Below are 20,931 nucleotides of genomic sequence, written 5' to 3' on the forward strand. Positions count from 1 at the left end.
ATGGGAAGTCCCCATCCTCCTTAATCACTCTGATGGGTGCCAGGCTCCTCTGATGCCTTCCAAGGTACACAGCTCCCCACCTGAGCATGGTAACTCTTTTTAGACCCCTCAAAGACACGTGACTCTTTCCATTTTATGGAATTTGTGGAAGATTCCAGGCCAATGACCCTCTAAAGGGCACACCCACTCTTAATGGGATCACCATGCATGCATCCTGGGACTACCTATCCTCAGAGCCATCTCTCCTCCCATCATTTCATATTTGCCTCCGCTGGGCCCAGTGAGGTGGCCTAGCAAAGAACCTCTCCAGGCTGCGAGGATGGAGTCAGGTGACCAAGGAAAGGCCAAGTTCTTCTCTGTGAACTGGGGGGAAGAATGGCTGAGGAGAAGGAGCTATGATGTTCAGGGTCCAGACAGTCTCCCCCACCTCCACCTCGCTCCAACCATCTTAGACCCGAGCCTGGTTACTTCCCTGAGACCCACCTGCAAATCTTGATGCCTGGCCAAGAGGGTCCTTATCTCTCTGGGGCTGAGGTGGGAGCAGGCTGGAGACACAGGTGTGCTCGTACAGCTGCGCACAACACACAGAACTGCAGTAGGACTTCCCTGGTGGTCCAGTGGTTAAGACTCTGAGCTCCCAATGCAGGTGGCCTGGGTTCCATCCCCAGTCAGGGAACTAGATCCCATATGCTGCAACTGAGAGTCTGCATGCTGCAACTAAAGATCCCCAATGCAGAAAAGAAGATCAAAGATCATGCATGCCGCACCTAAGACCCAGCACAGCAGTCAAATAAACAAATATTTAAAACAAACCAACAAAAAAAACAGCATCAGGTGGCATGATTGGGACTCGCTGTGTGCCAAGTGCCAGTATCTTATTTAGTCTCCCAAATGGGTCCAGGAGGCAGCTGCTATTATCACCCCATCTCACAGATGAATAAACTGAGGCACAAAGAGTTTAAGTAACTCATTCCTCAGATGGACAACTTATGAAATGAAAACAGGAATTTGAGCCTGGCTAACTACCACTCCATCATCTTTCTCACTAATGTCCATGCACGCCCCTGTGTGTACATCTGAACAGATCTCACATACAAGTGCACATGGAATCACACCCCAGCTCATGCACCCATGTGCAAAGCAACCCGAGCTCACAGAGGTAGATTCCCATGTATCCAGCAACGCATCACATGTGGTCACATGGGCCAGCGAGGACTCACCCCACTTGTTCACACTCCCTCCTCAAGCACATTTACCCACAGGCATGCACATCCCTGTTCACAAGGCTGAACAGAAAGCATGCAACATTCCTATCCGCCCACTTTCACCGGCATGCTGGCACACACACATTGTCACGTGAGCATGGGCACATACATGTGTACACGTGCACACTTGCATATGAGCAAATATTTATTGAACATCTACTATGTCCCAGACACTGTGCTGGGGATATAATACTGATGTCTATGCATGCACACACTGTCATCAGTGCGTGTCCTGGTTATTGAGTCTTTTCTCTGCAGAGGGGCTTCCTAGGTAGCTCAGATGGTAAAGAATCCACCTGCCAATGCAGGAGACATGGGTTTGATCTCTGGTTGGAGAGATCCCCTGGAGGAGGAAATGGCAACCCACTCAGTATTCTTGCCTGGAGAACTTCATGGACAGAGGAGCCTCAGGGGGCTACAGTCCATGGAGTCCCAAAGAGTCAGACATGACCGAAAGCGACTGAACATGCACACACTCTGCAGAGTTGAGCCGTCCCGTGCTTCAGAGACTGAGTACCATTGCCCACACATGCACACAGGAGTGGACCCTTTCCTCTCTGCTGGAGCCACAGGGCACAACCTGAGTCTTGGCAAGAGGTGGCTGTACTGGGGGCGGAGAGCAGCCTTATTTTCAGCACCTTCTGTGGTCTGAGGTTCTGCAAGTCTCTGTCAATCCGACTGAAACTAGACCATTTTCCAAGTGACAGATTTACATACATTTGCAGACATGTGCATACTCCCACGTGTGCGTGTCTATGCACACGTGTGCCAGCCACCCCCAGTTCCCCCAGGGCCTCCTTCCCCACCAAAAGCCTCTATCCCAGAGCCCCCAACCTCCTCCTTTTCCCTCTTCTTGCACCTGCGGGAGCCATGGCCCCGAGACACCTGGGGCTTCCAAGAGGCTGCACATGCAGGGAGGAAGGGCTGCAATGACTCGGCTTCCAGGCAGCTGTGGTGAGTTTCTGCAAAGACTCCCTTCCTCAAAGCGGCTCCTATTTACTGAAAGTTCAGGCTGCCGTGGTTTCCCCACATTCACATGGGGAAAAGGTCAAACTTGCAAAAAATATTTACCAAGAATCGTCCATTAGTCAATCAACAAGCATTTACTGACAGCGGCAGCCTGCATGCTGGGCTGGGCGCAACAGGGAAAGAGGGTGAGGAAGAAGCACAGGGCTTGTCTTTCAAAGGTCAGGCACCATGAGGGAGCTGTGGTTAGCCATGGGGGCGACAGAGAGAGGGGTCCAGGCAGGGCAGATGTGAGCACAAAATCTGGTGGTGGGAAAGCATGTCCTGGTGAGACCAACACAAAGGCTCTGTGGTTTCCCCCTCACAAATCACAACTGGAGGTGCGCTGGTCAGCCATCAAAAAGCAGAAAACAAAAACTCAGTATGTGGTGTTTGACGCTTTCTGTGGTGTAAATACTCCCACCTGGCCACTTTCCAGCTACCAATGTGATGTCATGGTTTGCTGAGTTGAGTCAAGATGACACAGTTGGTCTTCTCCCACAGGTGGGAACTGGCCTGACACCCACTGGTCCACTGCCTTCTCTTCCCAGGGACACACGGAGGATGTAGCCAGGGCCTTGATGCCCAGGGCAGGGCAGGAGTCCCAGTTTGAAGGGCTCAGGGATGAGAACCAAATCATTTGTTTATCCTTTGATGTGTATCCTGTTATGTCCTTTCATTGAACTCAGCACCCACCCTGTGCTGGACACTGGGCACCCCAAGGTGTCTCAGATCATCCCTACCCATGCTGATGGAATAGCACAGGTGTGAGGCACCCAGAGGAGAACAGCCAACCAAAGCCTGGGGAGCCAGAGGACTTCCTGGAGGAGTGGGCATCTAAGCAGAAAGGCAATGGAGTGAAGCAGTGAGTAAGGGGTAGAAAAGAGTATTTCCAAGCAGGGGAAACAGCATGTGCAGTGACTTAGCAATCGCATGCACTTCTTGATTAACCCAGAAAAAGCATCTTGTTTAGTAGACTTCTTAAATGAGCCAGTGGTCTTTCAAGTGCTACACAAGTCTTCATTCACGTCATCCTCTGATGACCTTATAGGGTACTTACTACTTTTAGCCCCTTTGTACAGATGGGACAATTGAGATGAAAGACATTCAGTCAACATGCCTCCCCACTATGCTACCACTAAGCATCTGAAGTGGGTGTGGCTCAGGGAAATTTTAGGGAGTACCCAGACATGGCAACCAACTGTAAATTTACTTTGGGGTTTAATTAAATGTCAGAGTGTGGGAAGTGATCAGTTCAGCTAAAGCATGCTGCCCCACCCCCCTTCACACACAATCCAGAGGACAGTGGCGTCCACTGTGGAACTGTTTACCAAGGATGTCCAGCAGTCAGTCAACAAACCTTTGCTGGCATCTTCATGTCTTGGCCCAGCCCAGCGCCGGGATGTTTGGACTGAGCTCTTGTTCACTTTTCGTTTGTATTCTTATTTGTTTATTTCACTGAGCACTTTATCTGAACCTGTCCCCGGGCTGGGGGCTAGGAGACACAGAAGAAATAGATTATAGTTCTTGCCCTCAAGGGAGTCTAGTAAGAGAAACAGGAGTAGTCATTTTCTGTATGTTCAAAATATTCCACTATTAAAAACAAAAAATAAAACTGACGATCATAAGTGATAAGAAAGAAATGTGCATGAAAGAGGACCATTCTGCCAGCTGTTCAGTGAAAGGATATGGGGAAATGCCCAGGATAACTGGATCTTAAAAGAGGATGTTTCATCTCCAGTGATTAGGGAACAGGAAGGGGGCAAGTTGGGAATGACTTCTGGTGGGTTAGGGTTTTTTCCCGAGGAGGGGTGTGGTGGGCGATAATGGAATTAGATAGTAGTGATGGACTCAACATTGTAATATACTAGAACTCAGTAACTTGTATATTTTAAAGTGTTTAAAATGGAGTATTTTATGTTATGTGAATTGTATCTTAAAAAAAAAAAAGCTGTTTCAACCAGGAATCTTGCAGTTGCAAGTGACAGAACTATCTTTTTAAAATGGATTTACTGGCTCATAAAAAGAGGTTTCTTTTTTTTTTTAAGTTCAACTATATAGTTTCAGACATGGATGGATCAAGGTGCTCAAGTAATCTCTTCAGATTGGAGGGCTCCACCTCTGGGATCTGGTTTCTTTTGTATTGGCTTCATTCTCAAGCAGGCTGAGTGAAACTCAATAGTTCCCTTCCTCCTCCTCCCCCCAAAATAAGTTCTCAGAAGTCCAGGCTTATAACCTACCAGTTTAACAAGCACAGAGGAAAGAATAGATCTTTTTTCTAATGGTCTCAGCGAGCATATCAAGAAAGGCTCTCATTGGTCAGTTTGAATCACATGCCTATCCCTGAACCAATCACTATACAGAGTGGGGAAGGAACTCTCTGATTGGCCGAGTCTGAGTCATGTATCCTATTAGAAAGCATCCTTCCTTGGGAAGGACATGAACTAAGAGTAGGGAGAGAATGGCCCCAAGGAAGAACAGGTCCTGTTAATAGAAGGAGTAGATGCTGGGCAGACAAAAGCAGAATCCCTTTGCATGAGGATGGAGTTGCCTGATGGAGACATGTGGGAGGGTACACTTGGTAGATAGAAGGACATGAGCAGAGGCTTGGGGGTTTGCAAATACATAGTGTGGTCTGGATACAGTGGCCACATCATGATGTCTAGGAGTTCCATGGTACAATTCTGACTCCAATTCTGGTGTGTGTGTTTCTACACCACCAATTAACTCCATTCTGTCACTATCTACCCAGAGATCGCATCAGATCCCACAGGTTGAGGGCTCAGTCCTACAAAACTGCCCCTCCCCTTCCGACACCAATTGCAAGTCCAGACTTGCCCTGTCTTCTGATCAACTTGCAGTAGAGTGGAGGTTCTGACGACTCCCTAGTCAGGTTTGATTAATTTGCTAGTGCAGCTCACGTGGCTGAGAGATACATTTTATTTACTAGATTCCCATTTATTTGGAAAAGATTTAACTCAGAAACAGCCAGACAGAAGAGATGCATAGAGCAAGATATGGGGCAAGGGCACAGAGCTTCCACGTCATCTCCAGAGCTAGCTAATCTGCCAGCACCCCCAGATACTCACCAAACTGGAAACCCTCGAATCCTGTCCCTTTGCGTTTCTGTTGTGGCTTGATTGGTTATATCATTGGCCTTTGGTGATTCAATGCAGTCTCCAGCCCCTCCCCCTCCCCAGGAGACTGAAGGGAGGGGTTGGCAGTTCCCCTCTCATCACAAGGTTGGTTCCCCTGGCAACCAGCCTCCATCATTAGATGACTTAGGGGCTTCCCAAAGGTCACCTCATTAACATAACAAAAGCTCTTTTCACTTAGGAAATTCTGAGGGTTTTAGGAGCTCTATGCCAGGAACAGGCAGAAGACCAAATGCGTATTTCTTCTTATAAATCACAATATCAGACCAGGTCATGTATCTGGGGAGCATTATGGGCTGAAGGGGGGCTTCCTTGGTGGCTCAGAAGATAAAGAATCTGCCTGCAATGCAGGAGACCTGGGTTTGATCCCTGGGCTGGGAAGATCCCCTGGAGAAGGGAATGGCAACCCACTCCAGTACTCTTGCCTGGGAAATCCCACGGACAGAGGAGCCTGGCGGGCTACAGTCCACGGGGTCGCAAAGAGTCAGACACGACTGAGCGAGTAAGCGCAGCACAAGCACCATGGCCTGAAGGGGTGAGGGGGAGGAACTGAGAGCCAGGCTGCAGGGGGTTTGGGATCTGGTCTGTAGACCTGCATCTTCCAAACTTTTGTTCCTCAGCCACACTGCCACAGCTTATTTCTTCCAGACTTACATGTTTCTCCACCACTTTTTCTTTGATGTGGACCACTTTCAAAGTTTTTACTGAATTTGTTACAATAGTGCTGCTGTTTTATGTTTTGGTCTTTTGGTCACGAGGCATGTGGGATCCGGACCAGGGATCAAACCCTCACCCCCTGCACTGGGAAGCAAAATCTTAACCACTGGATTGCCAGGGAAGTCCCTCTCCGTCGCTTTTTACTTAAACTTTTTCTTGATACTGATTTACTTTTTTTATTTAAAGAACTTTAATTTTTTAATATTTATTTATTTATTCATCTTAGTTTCAGCATGGGGGAGGGTCTAGTTCTGTGATCAGGGATCAAACCCGGGCTTCCTGCCTTGGGGTCATGGACTCTTAGCCACTGGGCCACCAGGAAAGTCCCAAGAACTTTATTTTTGCAAGAAACAATGCCATCATCACAAATGGAGAGCCTGCCTTCCTTATCATAATAGAAATGAACTATAAAAACGAGGACAATGATACCCAAAATTAGCTATGAAATTCTGGCTGGATACTATAGCGTTTAGAGGGCTAGTTGGACCAAGAGAAAGAGAACTGAAAAAGGAATCACTTTCTCAGTTTGATGTTCTTTTACTCCACACCCATATGACATTTTCATCTTAGGGACCCCAGGGGTTGTGTCCTCTACCTGGGTTACCCCTGGGGTATGTGTCCCACAATTCTGGCTAATGGAAGCCAGGAGGCAGTTGTGAACAGGAAAAGGACACAGAAAAATAGCCCAGGTCATGGTGGGGACAGTGTTTGAGAAGATGCTGTTTGCATAATTCCAGGTGAAGAGATGAGGGGCTAGGCATAGGCTGCGGCTACTGCTAAGTCGCTTCAGTCGTGTCCGACTCCGTGTGACCCCATAGACGGCTGCCAGTGCCTAAATCTCAGCAGGGAGGGAGGAGGGAGTAATACCTGAAGTGATGCTCACTCTTTAGATTTTGCAGTTGAGACTGGGACCCGGAAGGAGGAGGTGTGGGGAGGATGATGAAGAATTCAGCTGGGGATACACTGAGTCTGAGATATGGACGCATCCGTGGAGAGATCATTCACTTGTTCAGAAAGTATTTCTTGAGCACCTACTATGTACCACGCTCTGTTCTAAGACCCTGGGGTAGAGCGGTGAACCAACCAACCCCAGATCTCTGTCCCTATGAAGTCTGCCTTCTCGTGGAGGACATGAGAGACTTGATGAGAAATCAAGGCCTTACTATTACATACAGTATATCATCTGGAGAAGGAAACAGCAGCCCACTCCAGTACTCTTGCCTGGAAAATGCCGTGGACGGAGGAGCCTGCTAGGCTATAGTCCATGGAATCGCAAAGAGTCGCACATGACTGAGCAACTTTGCTTCACAGTATATCATGGGCATTCCAGGCAGCTCAGTGCAAGAATCCACCTGCAACGCAGGAGATGCAGGAGATGAGTTTCGATCCCTGGGTAAGGAGGATTCCCTGGAGGAGGGCATATGAACCCACTCCAGGATCCTTGCCTGGAGAATCCCATAGACAGAGGAGCCTGGCGGGCTACAATCCATTGGGTCACAGAGAATCGGACACGACTGAAGCGACTGAGCATGCATGCGCAGTATATCATAACAGATGTCACATTAGATAGTGCTGTGCACTAAAGGGGACATATCTAGGAGGGAGATGTGGAAATTGAGATACACCCACTAGCAATTGGCTATATGGGTCTGGAGCTCAGGAGGCATATTTAGAAGACATCTTTCATTATTCATTGAGCAAATGTTTCTTGAACACAGTCTCTGTGCCAGGCATTGTGCTGGGTGCTGGGCAACACAGTCCCTATCTCATGAAACTTGTCTGGATTTAGGGAAGGCTGTGATTGGCTATAATCTGTATGAAAACAGATAAGATTCCCCATGGGGTGTGTGTGTGTGTGTGTGTGTGTGTGTGTAAAGAACCCCCAACATTTCAGGGAGGGCAGAGAAGACTGGGAAAGGAGCCTGACCAGAAGCAAACAGCCTGTAGCAAAAACACCCAGAAGGGTGGAGCTTTAAGAACAAGAGGGAAGCTGGTACCACAGGAAGCTAGGGATTGAAACAGGCCTGGGCGTGGCATCCAGTGTCCATGAAAGCAAGCTCCTGGAAGAAGTGCAGGCAGCTCCCGCACAGAGAGGAGGGTGGAGGAGGGGGTGTGCTGGGAGGAAGTGGAGATGGAGGCAGAAGAGAGTTTTCGAGAACTGTGGCTGAGATGGAAGGAAAGAGAAAGACAGAGGGAAGGAGAAGTCGGAGGTCAGTGGAGGGAAGCTTTAGTCTGCAGATGGAAGGGACCAGAACATGTTGATAGGAAGAAGTCCCCTCAGGGATGAAAGTGAAAAAGTAGGGAAGTGATGGGGTCTGGGGGACCAGAGGGAGTGGGGGGAGCCCTAGAGAGAAAGAAAGACTCCGTGTCAGGAAAGGCTACAGAATCTGAGGGGCTCAGGGCAAAATGAAAATGTGGGCCTTCTTGTTCAAAAAGTACTAAGCATTCAAGATGGTGACTCTCAGTACCTGGATGGGGATGGGGCAAGAGGCTCATTTCGGCTAAGCTGAGACCTCAGGCCACCTGATAGACACACCTGGTTGGGGGTGGAGGGGACCGTCACCGTCACACTCTTCACCAAGATCCCATGAGGTGAGCAACGGACCTCCACCTTCCCTTATGCCTGCGTCCAGCTCTCTCCAGTGAATACTGGATGTGGGTGGGAAGGGCGAGGCCGAGTGGTTTCCAGAGGGCCAAGGGGTACAGGAGTAGGTGGCTAAGACCCTCTCTCAGGGCAGCAGACAGATGGCGGGAGGTGTGAGCAGAGTCTCCACGCCTTGGCACATGCTCCACTGTCCCATGGGACTTCCTTTACACAGCTCAGGTTCAAAGATAAAATGATTAGGACTTTCAGCAAGAGGACCTCAGAGCATCAAGGACCCTGGCGGCCTGTCCTTGAGGTTGAGCCCTGCAACATGTCCACTTTAGCAAGAGATAATGGATGCTGATGGAGGTAAGGAGCGGGCAGAGATACAGCAGAAGCTTCTGGAAGCAGGGATTGGGTGGCAAAAATGAGGGAGGGGATGGTGATGCAGGAAGGGCTTGAGGAAAAGAAGGCTGGGATGTGTCCAGATGCAGGAGAAGTATCTGTGGATTTGTTTCCTACTCTGCTGCAGTAATCAATGCTGCAAATCGAGCGGCCTGAAATAAAAAAATGTCTTACCTTCTAGTGCTGGAGGTCAGAGGTCTGAAAATGGTCTCACTGAGCTGAAAATCAAGATGTCAGCAGGGCTGTGTGCCTTCTGGAGAAACAAAAGGAGAGTCTGCTCCTAGACTTTTCTAACCTCTAGCGATTTCCTGCCTTCCTTAGCTCCTGGCTCCTTCTTCCACCTGCAAAGCCAGCAGGGTAGCATTTTCAAATCTCTCTCTGACTCTAACTCTCCTGCATCCCTCTTTGACTTATAGACTCTGATTCTATCAGCCCATCCACATAATCAGGATAATCTCCCATCTCAAGGTCAGTTAATTAGCAATCGTCATCCCATCTGTAACTTTGATTCTCCCTTGCTGTGTAACACGTCCACAGTTTCCAGAGATTAGGATGTGAACATTTTTAGGGGTCCATTATGGTACTGACTACAGTCTTTAAAGCTGCTTTGTGATTACAAAAGAAAAACTACATGGTTCAAACAAAAGCATGTTTATGGTTTGTTTCAGAATCCAGAGGTCTATTTGATCACTTGGTGATATCATCAAAGATCCAGGCCCTTTTTTTCCCCTCTCACTCTGCCACATTCAGAACACTATCTTTCTTCTCCAAGCTTGTCCCCTCATGATCACAAGATGGCTGCCAAACCACCAGACATCACATCCAAAGCAGAACAGAAGGTGGCAAAAGGGCCTTTCTTAACCCTGTCCTCTTTGATTAGAAAGGAGAACTATGAGCTTTCTCCTCACTTCCATGGCAGAGAGGAAGGAAAGACAGACCAGATATGTTGACCAACTCAAGCTGAATTCACTAGCTGAAATCAGAAAATGCCAATCCCAGATAAGGTGGGGTGTCAGTGTATCGGGGTCAGGGATCTGGGTGGCCAGAGTCAGAGATTGGTCTCTGGGCTGGGGTCAAAGGTAATTCTGTGGCCAGGGCTAGGGATCAGCATGTGGCTGGGGTCAATGTGCAGCCAGGATCACAAATAGGTCCACAGCTGGGTCAGGAATCAGTCTACAGCTTGAGTCAGAAGTCACTTTGTGGTTGGAGTCAAGTTTCAATCTAGAAGTTCGTTTTGTGTTTCTCTCTCTCTCTCTGCATCTTGGTCTCTCTTGTTTTGCTCTCCTTCTCTGGAAAGACCTGTCATATAATAAATGTGAATATATGATGAGAAATGCATGATATAAACCTGTGCAAATGTACAAACTCTGACTCTGCATGCGGAATGGCTTGTAGAAGTGATGTGGACACATACAAATACAGTCGGTGGGGTCATTCATTCAGGAGTTTTTGTCTCGGATTTCTATTGGTCCAGTCAGTCCATTAAATTTAGAATGTTGTTATTTCCTTTCATTATGTTTTATGCCCTCACCTGGGCTTCCCCTGTGGCTCAGCTGGTAAAGAATCTGCTTGCAATACAGAAGACATAGATTCTATTCCTGGGTTGGGAAAATTCCCTGGAGAAGGGAATGGCTACACACTCTAGTATTCTGGCCTGGAGGATTCCATGGACTGTATAGTCCATGGGGTCACAAAGAGTCGGACACGACTGAACGACTTTCACTTTCACTCCATGACACCCACAGACCCATTCAGTATAATAACAATAATGCTAGGAAACATTCCAAAAGCATTAACCGTGTGCAGGCACCTGTTTAAGCCCTATGTGTATTAACACATTTAACTCTAACATCCATGCTGCTGCTAAGTCGCTTCAGTCGTGTCCGACTCTGTGCGACCCCATAAACGGCAGCCCATCAGGCTCCCCCATCCCTGGGATTCTCCAGGCAAGAACACTGGAGTGGGTTGCCATTTCCTTCTCCAATGCATGAAAGTGAAAAGTGAAAGTGAAGTCGCTCAGTCCTGTCTGACTCTTAGCGACCCCATGGACTGCAGCCTACCAGGCTCCTCCGTCCATGGGATTTTCCAGGCAAGAGTACAGGGGTGGGGTGTCATTGCCTTCTCTGCTAACATCCATGAGATCAGTACTATTATTATTCCCATTTTACAGAGGAGGAAGGAAGCACAGATGGCACGATTGGCTCTGAGCCACACCGCTGATCCTTGGAGCACGCTGAGTTCCTAACGTAAGTCAAGCCCTTTACCAGGTGCTGGAGGAGATGGAGGAGAAAGGCAGGGATGAAAGAGAGGTGAGGCTGGGAGGGTGGAGATACCCCAGGTCTAGTTTTCTGGGTGTGGCACCTCCCTGGGCACAGATGCAGGCGCAGGGCAAGAGTGGGCCACTAGGGGGCAGCAAGAACCAAGGAGCTGGTCTCCAGCCCATCTGCTCTCCCCGGCCTCGTGTCCTCAGCTCCTTAATAAAGCTGAAAAAGGGTGGGATTTTAAGGAAGATCTGGCGCTGTTCTACTGCTGTCAGGGAGCTTAGGCAAGTTAATTACAAGAGCAGCTGGGCATCGCCTAGCTTTCACCCATCAAGACATGCACTCCTCACCCCACCACTATGGGCTGCCCCGGGACTTCTCTTATCCATCTTTGCTGGGGAGGAAACTGAGGCCCAGAGGAGTCAATACTTTGTCCACAGTCACACAGCTCCGAATTGGCAAAGGTCGGTTCCAAACTGAGGCAGGATGAGTGCAGAGCCCTTGCTTCTCTGAGTCTCAGTGTTCTCACCTGTAAAAGGGGTAGAAGAATCTAGACAGACGGCAGACAAGAGTGGTTAGCAATTGGGGTACATCATGGAAATGTCTCCCACAGAGGTCTCCGGCTGCTGTGAGGATCCAGTGAGATCACGCCTCTCTTGCAGCGGGGACTCAGAAACTTCTTCTAGCTGTTTGTGTGGGCGTGTGCGTGTTTAATTAATAACTTTGGTGGGAAAGTAATGTCAGAAAGATTATTCAACAGGATGTTAACAGAGATACACCTTTAAAAACAAACATACATTTGGGGACCGCCCACGTGGTGCCAGGTGCCTGGGCGGGGGATGGGATTTCCGGTGGTTTTCACTTTCCTATTTATACCTTTAGGTTTTCTCTGAATCAGAGAAGGCCAGCACGTGCCAATTTAGTAATCAGAAAAAAAGTGGTAAGTAGGGGTTTTGTTTATTTTTTTTTTAATAAAAAAACTAAAGTGGAAACAGTCCCCACCTTGCCATCCCCACCCCCCTGGAAAAATCTTTGCAAAATCGAGGCTGGGGGTATACAGAGTTGGGTTGGAGAGACCCTGAATTCAGTGTCTCTGGAGGTCTCTCCAGGTTTTGAGAACTTCCTAAGGGGCGCACCCAGCCCTCTTTGGTGCTGCTACTATGGGACCTCTCTCTTGCTCTCCACACCTCTGGTCCAGACTTGAGGGGAATGGTGGGAAACTCACGCTGCTAGCATCTTGCTCTGCCCACACTGGCTGCCAACTTCTTACTTGGCCAGGGCGGTCTCACACTGGTCCTACCAGATCCATTAGACCCCGCCCCTCCATAGCTCTGGGGCTAACATTTGATGCAGTCTGACCCATTTCTCTCCTTTCATCTCTCCGGACCAATACCCTTTCTCCTCCATGCTGAGGCAATTGATAAAGTTGTACCTTGGGGTCTAATAATCTAGCCCTGCACTGTCCCTACTGTAATCACTAGCCACCTGTGACTATTTAAATATTAAGTCAATAAAATTAAAAAAATCAGTTCCTCAGCCACACTAACCATATGTCAAGTGTATAACAGCCATAGGTGGCTAGTGCTATGGTATTGCACAATGTGAAAGATTTCCGCCATAGCAAAAATTTCTGTTGGATAGCCTTATTCTAGACACTCATTCTGTTGCAGGAAGGCAGACCCCTTCCAGGGCCCGAAACTGGGCTCTTGTCTAACACCCGGAAATGAATTGTCCGAGGAGACACATGTGCTGACAAAGCAAGAGATTTTATCGGGAAAGGGCACCCAGGTGGAGAGCAGTAGGGTAAGGGAACCCAGGAGAAGAGCTCTGCCGCGTGGCTCGCAGTCTCGGGTTTTATGGGGATGGGAGTAGTTTCCGGGTGGTCTTTGGCCAATCATTCTAATTCAGAGTCTTTCCTGGTGGCGCACGCATCGCTCAGCCAAGATGGATGCTGGCCAGAGGGATTCTGGGAAGTGGACGGACACGCGGTGCCTCCTTTAGACCTTTCCCGAACTCTTGCGGTTGGTGGTAGCTTATTAGTTCCTTATCAGGATCTCCTGTCATAAAACAACTCATGCAAATGGTTACTATGGTGCCTGGCCAGGGTGGGCGGTTTCGATCAGTGTGCTTCCCCTAACAATTTGTCTTGCTATAAATCCCTTCCTGATGTAACATGGAGTAGGACTCTATGGGGCCATCTGGGGACAGACCCCTCCCCCATATCCTCTGCTGTAGCTCCTCTCTGAAGTCCCTAGATAACACTTCCTCAGCTGATTTATGGATGCTAAAACCACTACCAAATGGAAGAAATTAACTGCTTGATACAGCACCGAAAAATTGATACCTCACCATCAACCAATCAGAGAACAGTGCATGAGCTAATCACACACCCTGTGACTCCCCTCTCCCTCACCTGCCCTTTAAAAATGCTTTGCTGAAGCCCTTTGGAGTTTGGAGAGTTCAGGGTTTTCTGAGCATGAGCCACCTGCTCTCCTTGCACGGCCCAGCAATATACATTACTCCGCTCCAAACTCCAAAGTTTTGGTTTGTTTGGTTTCACTGTGCATTGCGCGCATGAACTTGAGTTTGGTACTCTAAGATTGTTCCTTGAACCAATATCCTCTCTTTTCTTATTCTCTCTCTAAAACACATAAAGTAAAAATTTTGATCCACGATCATAATTTGAGAAATTTGTTTTTGTTTTAACAATCCCTCTTCAGGAGTAATTACTCAATCAATATTTCAGCGAAGGAGTGAATCACCGGGCCTGGTGTGAGGAAGTCCTGACCACAAAGTAAATTTGGAGAGACAGCTGTGAGCAACAGCTGGAAGTGAGGCCGAGATCGAATGTGGGTTGCGGTGGTGAGAGTGCTGAATCCTAACCACTAGACCACCAGGGTCTAGCTCTTATCTGCCTTGAAAAAAAATTTTGACAAGGAGACAGAAAGTAGAGAGCAAAGTAAAGCGTTTATTAGAAAAGCAGAGTAACATGCCAACATACGAACCTAGAGAAAGTCATGCTTCGGGGACTTTCAGAGTGGAACTGGAACAAGCCACTCCAGCATTCTTGCCTGGAGAATCCCCACAGACAGAGGAGCCTGGTGGGCTACAGTCCATGGGGTCACAAAGAGTTGGACAGGACTGAGTGACTAAGCGTAACGCAGAATGGCAGGTACCATTTTGTGCGTGGGCAGTTGAGGTCTCCCTGACACCAAGGATGAGGAATTTGTGACTTCTTGATCTTTTTACCCAAGCAGGGCTTAATTCCTCTCTGCTCCTGCCATTACTGTTATCTTCAAGTGTTCCCAGGAGGCAAAGTCCAGCTGTTTACCCTGTTCCTGTTGTTATTTCTATCTGAAGTGTAAGCAGGAGGCTGGCTGTAAATGTCTAACCCAGAGCCCATCTATTCCTGGCTTCAAGAAATATGAACAGGAGGCTAGTTGTAAGTGTCTGGCTTGAAGTCCATCTGTCTCCTGCCTCTGAAGGAGTAGGCAGAAGCTAGAGCATGAGGGTGGAGGGCAGGGATGGTCTTCTGTGTCAGGATCAGCCAATATCAGCGGAGGTTACTGGGGGCTTCCCATGGAGGTTTGGAGTGTCTACTGGAAAAACAAAAGGCACAACCTAAATGTTGAGAATTAATTTTCATTTGGGGACATTACCGAGAACTATGTAACCACAGATACCTCTATCTAGCCTCTCAGATAGCTCTGAGGCTGTGTTCCAAAGAGGTAAGGGAGGAGCCAGGATATACAGGCATTTTTGCTGAGGGGAAAAAAAAGTGTAGTTGAACATCAAAAGATTACTTCTAATTACAAAAACAGACATCTCAAACTAATGATCTTAGTGTTTATGTATGGGAAGAAGCAAGAGTCTGGGCTTACTGAAATTACTCCTTTGATGTACATCTTAACTATTTAGGGCCAATATCCTGTTTTTCTTCATCCTGAAAACCTGAAAGTGGAGAATTATGTTTTATTTGGGGACATTACTGAGAACTAAGTAGCCAGAGACACAGCCTCTCAGATAGCTCTGAGGCTCTGTTCCAAAGAGGTAAGGGAGGAGCCAGGATATACAGGCGTTTTTGCTGAGGGGGAAAAAAAAGTGTAGTCGAACATCAAAAGATTACTTCTAATTACAAAAACAGAATCTCAAACTAATGATTTTAGTGTTTTTCTCTGTATGGGAAGAAGCAAGAGTCTGGGCTTACTGAAATTACTCCTTTGATGTATATCTTATCTAGGGCCAATATCCTGTTTTTCCGCCATCCTGAATTCCCTCGGGGCTCAGGGCTTCCTGGGATGGGGGAGGTGGGCAACTGAGAGAGCTAACAGGCAGGAAGGCCAGAGGTCTCCAAACAGAGGAAATAGGCTGCAAATGTCTCTTAAAATTCTGTGTTGCTATGACGACACCTGGTTCCACCTGAACTTCAGTTCAGTTCAGTCGCTCAGTCGTGTCTGACTGTTTGTGACCCCATGAATCGCAGCACGCCAGGCCTCCCTGTCCACCTGAACTTAACTTTTCTCAAACCTTGAGCTAACCAATGCGTTTTTCTTATGGAAATGTTTTTCTTAAGCTATGTTAATGAAACTATGTATTTGCTTTGGAATTTGCCTTTCTTCAAAATGGTTCCCCCAAGACCAACTTTTGGAGAAGGCAATGGCACCCCACTCCAGTACTCTTGCCTGGAAATCCCACGGGCGGAGGAGCCTGGTGGGTTGCAGTCCATGGGGTCACGAAGAGTCGGACACGACTGAAGCGACTTAGCAGCAGCAGCAGCAAGACCAACTTTTGGCTGATAATAGCTCAACAAACCAGTATTCATATAAATTGCTTTATGGCTGGGAGATGTCACACCTCATGCCATCCTATCTCAGAATTGCGTACTGTGGGAGAGGGGCCTGGTGAAACTCTGTTAGCCTTGAGGCGTTTCTCTTACCTGATTAATAACTTTCTAACAGACATAAACTCAGGGAGTTGGTGATGGATAGGGAGGCCTGGCGTGCTGCAGTCCGTAGGGTCACAAAGAGTTGGACACGACTGAGCGACTGAACTGATGAAACTGACATAAAACAGCTTGCTAAAACTAGCGGGGGGCAGGGCACTCTCCGTTCCCCTTCTGATGTCTGTGTCAGAAGCTTTCTCTGTTCCTTTTTATATTTTAATAAAACTCTGCTATATAAAAGCTCTTGAGTGATCAAGCCTGGCCCCTGGTCCCAAAGTTAAATCTTTGGAGATCACAAATCCGACACTGTTCACCATGAACTGTCCGCTGCAGTCACTGATGGCTTGATGGTGGGCAGCATTTGTTATTTAGTAGACTAGCAGGTGGGCTTCCCTGGTGGCTCTGACGGTAAAGAATCTGCCTGCAATTTGAGAGACCTGGGTTTGATCCCTGGGTTGGGAAGATTCCCCTGGAGGAGGGCATGGCAACCCACTCCTGTACTCTTGCCTGGAGAATCCCCACGGACAGAGGAGCCTAGTGGGCTACAGTCTATGGGGTTGCAAAGAGTTGGACATGACTGAGCGACTAAGCACAGCACAAGTACCATTTTGTGTTGACTGAAATGGCAATATTTCTTTTTTAGTCCATGAGAGGAAGCCCAGAGCCATGGCTGGGGCTGAGAATTCTAGATTTCTTAAGGCAGGCGATGGGGTCAACATGGGATCTCACTGATAAGATGGCTCGTGATGTCGGCCTCGCAAACAAAGAATAAATCAGTGATCCTTGAGACTGACCAAATTGCCCAAATGGCATCCTGGTACCTCACTGGTGCCTATCTTCTCAAAGCTGCGAGACCACCAGATTTCAGATCTCCGGCTATGTGACCATCCCTGGTAGGTAGTTAAAATAGGAAACAGGAGTCCTGAATGGCGGTGGCTAAAAGACAAGGAAGGGAAAGGCCCGCAAAAACAGAGCAAAGGAGGGTCAAAGGAAGGTCCGAGGACCGGAGTGAGGACCTCAGGTAGAACAAACAGCACTCCTGGCTAGCCCAACTTACACAGGGCAGGCCCGGGGGGAGGAAAAAACATATAAAAAGAGGAGCCAAAGGGCCGGGGCTCTCTCTTCTCTTTGCGTCTTTGGGTCGGCATTCCCCCACGCCTCCTCGAGGATGTATTTTCCTGCTATTTTCTAAATAAAACTGAGCTGTAACACAGAGCTGTAACACTGATCTAAGAGCTGTAACACGGTCTGTCCAAGAGCTGTGATGCGCCTAGGGCTTTAATGTCCGTCACTTCAAATTTTTGTTGAGACGAGACAGAACCGAGGAGATTACACTCACCTGATAATCCCTTCAGAGAATTTTTCATTGGTGGGGTATAAGAAGGACTCCATCAGAAAGGGAGAACGCTGGTTCTCCCTAAGAGCCCGCCACCCTCTCTTCCCTCTAATAAATTTCCTCTTCTTGCCTGACTGCCCGGCTTGCTCTCTGTTTCTCTGCCCTCGCCTTATAGCAAGTTGTACCTTTTTTCTCTTGTCATCTGTGCCCCCCACCAGGCTGGAGTAAACCCAGGAGATGATGAAGATGGTGATAATGTAGATGATCTTTAGGATGATCTTCCAATGCAGATTTTTGTTATCCTTCCTATTTTACAAATTAAAAAAAAAAAAAAACAACACACAAAAAACGAAGACACAGGCAGATAAAGGAGACAGAGCAGTCATAGAGTCTGGGCCTTAACAAGGCCCTAGGGATCCCTGCCTAATTTGAAGAATAGTGCCTGGGAGGTCAAGACCAGATTTTAAGGGAATTTAAAAAAATCTTCTGCAAAGAAATTCCCAAGAAAGACTCTGGCGGCCAGCCATTCCTCTGTGCTATAATTTTATTTATTTATTTCTGGCTGTGCTGGGTCTTCGCTGCTTTTCAGGTTTTTCTCTCGCTGTGGTGAGCGAGGGCCACTCTCTCGTTGTGGCGCGCAGGCTTCTCACTGCAGTGGCTTTTCTTGTTGCAGAGCGCGGGCTCTAGGCGTGCGGGCTTCCGTAGTTGTGACTCCCGGACTCTCGGGCCTGTGCTCAATAGTCGCGGCACACAGGCTTTGTTACTCCCCTGCACGTGGGATCTTCCCAAATCAGACACGAACTCGTGTCTCCCACATTGGCAGGGGGATTCTTTACCACTGAGCCACCAGGGAAGGTCCCCACCCCTGTGCTAATCAACACATTTTTGGTGGGAATCACTTTACTCCTGAGTGAGAGTTGTCAGCAACGATTTTAACCACCCCGGCTGCTGTTCTCAGGAGGAACCTTCGTGCTCCGCTTGCGCAAGGTGGAAGGGAGTCCTATTGGAGATACACCTCCAGTGCCTCCACTTCCGCTCCTGGACTCCTGCTTATGGATGGATTTCATTTGGGGACGGGGGAGACAGAAGAGAGATGTGTCTACTGGACCATATTTCTCAGTGGGTGGGGCTAATGTGCATTTAAGCCAAATACAAATTCCTTACTCTAGTCCTGGCTGACCTTATGTCTCACAACTGTTCCTGGCTCACTGCTGTAGCTGATCTTTCTATATGTGAACATGCCAAACTCCCAGTGCCTTGGGGCCTTTGCCCTTTCGTCTGTTCTCTGCCTAGAATACTCTTCCTCCAGACCATCCTGGTTCTCCTAGTCAAGGAGGGCTCAGTTCAAATGTCACCTCCCTAAAGACCTCTGCTAACCCCCTTCCCCCCATCTCAGACTCCTATTTTCTTCATAGCACCTTTCAGGGTTTGTGGTTTTTTTTTTTCCTTTTGTGTATTTAATGTTGGTCGTTTAGTCGTGTCTTTTTGCACCTGTCCATGAATTCTCCAGGGCTTCCCTGGTGGCTCAGACAGTAAAAAAATGTGCCTGCATAGCAGGAAACCTAGGTTTGATCCCTGTTGGGAAGATCCCCTGGAGAAGGGTATGGCAACACATTCCAGTATTCTTGCCTAGGGAATCCCATGGACAGAGGAGCCTGGCCAGCTACAGTCCATAGGGTTGCAGAGTCGGACACAACTGAGCGACTAACACTTTTACTTTCCATGGAGATGGAAAGTAAAAGGCAAGAATACTGGAGTGGGTAGCCATTCCCTTCTCTGGGGGATCTTCCCGGCTTTTTTAAAAAATTTGGCTGCACTGGGTCTTAGTTGCTGTATGTGGGATCTTCGATCTTTGTTGCAGCATGCAGAATCTTTAATTGTGGTATATGGCATCTAGTTCCCCAAGCAGGGATTGAACCTGCATTTGGAGCCCAGAGTCTTAAACACTGGACCACCAGGGAAGTCCCTCCTTCTTTCTTTTTAATATCTGTCTCTCCCGCTGAACTGTAAGATCCAGGAGGGAAGGGACTTTGTTCCCTCACACCCAGCATGCTGCCTAGCACATAGCAGGTTTTCAGGAAACATTGGTGGGATGTGTGGCTTTCTTGCTCTCTCTGCTTCTTCCTTCCCTGGGGGGTGGGGAAGCCAGAACAGTGGCCTCCCACCAGCTTCCCTGAACCTGGGAGGGTGGATTTAAATCTGGATAAGAGATTGGACCTCTCGGGTGGTCCACTGGTTAAGCCTCCACACTTCCACTGCTGGGGGGTGTGGGTTTGATCCCTGGTCGGGGAACTAAGATCACATTATGTGCTCAAGGTAAGAAAAAATAGATGGGAAGTGTCTCTGTGTAGTTCTCCAATCTAGTTTCCCAAAGCCCAGAGGATTCTGTAATCTGTGCCTCAGCTGACAAGTTGGGTCTCACAACATCCTAGGGAGAGAACGAATCAGTCTCAATTCTGTTGGATTTAACAACCCAACGAACTCTCCAGCACTCACCTGAGTGTTTTTTCTTTGTTGGATGCTTAGTTTGAAAATTCGATTTTCTAAGATGACTCACAGGCTAAATGGATCAGAGCTGACATTCGAGATGGTGCCATGCTATTCATGAGACAGTACATCATGGTGGTTGGGAACCCTGCAGTCAGATCTGGATTCAAATCCTAGTTCCCAGGCTTTCCAGCTGTGTGACCCTAAACTAAACTTCAACCTCTCTGGGCCAGCTGCCTTATCTGTAAAATTGGAATAATAACCTGCTTGCTAGAGCTGTGATATAGTCAGTGGATGGCACTTAGCATATTGCTTGGTCCCAAATAGTTACTTTTATTTTAAATTGTTACATTTTATTACAAAGCTGTCTTGAAGACAACAGGTGCAGAGGACTAGTTTGGGTTCTGTTGCTTGCTGCAGCTCGCTGCATGGGCAAGTCTCTTTTCAAGTCTCGCTGCATGGGCTCCTTCTAGAGCTGTTTCTCCATCAGCAACCTGTGTGGAGGGTGGTGATTCAGGCAGCTAAAGGGATAGATTCGGGTTCAGCACAAAGGAGACAGTTCTCACAAACATCAGGCTGCATGTGAGGTAATGAGTTCCCCATCACCTCTATAGTGTATTACGGAGAATGCCAGAGCAGAAGGAATGTCAAAAAGCCCCTCATTTTGCAAGCATGGCAGTCAGGGCGGCAACTCAGAAATATAGAATGAGTGCAGACAAAGGAGCTTAATTAAGATTCCCTGCCTGCATGTCTGAGGCCCACACCATACACTGA

The 20,931-nt window shown here is 48.0% G+C and overlaps 1 long non-coding RNA gene across 1 annotated transcript; it reads right to left on the bottom strand.

Annotated features, from left to right (window-relative positions):
• Window positions 1-9,858: 9,858 nt before the first annotated feature.
• On the bottom strand, window positions 9,859-12,717 carry LOC123331584. Its single transcript, XR_006548299.2, has 3 exons — window positions 12,618-12,717; window positions 11,922-11,942; window positions 9,859-10,430 (listed from the first exon to the last, which is right to left on the bottom strand). It is a non-coding gene; the product is annotated as an uncharacterized LOC123331584 (long non-coding RNA).
• Window positions 12,718-20,931: the final 8,214 nt, after the last annotated feature.

This window comes from Bubalus bubalis, chromosome 24 (assembly GCF_019923935.1).
Source record: "Bubalus bubalis isolate 160015118507 breed Murrah chromosome 24, NDDB_SH_1, whole genome shotgun sequence".
In the NCBI taxonomy this organism is placed as follows: domain Eukaryota; kingdom Metazoa; phylum Chordata; class Mammalia; order Artiodactyla; family Bovidae; genus Bubalus; species Bubalus bubalis.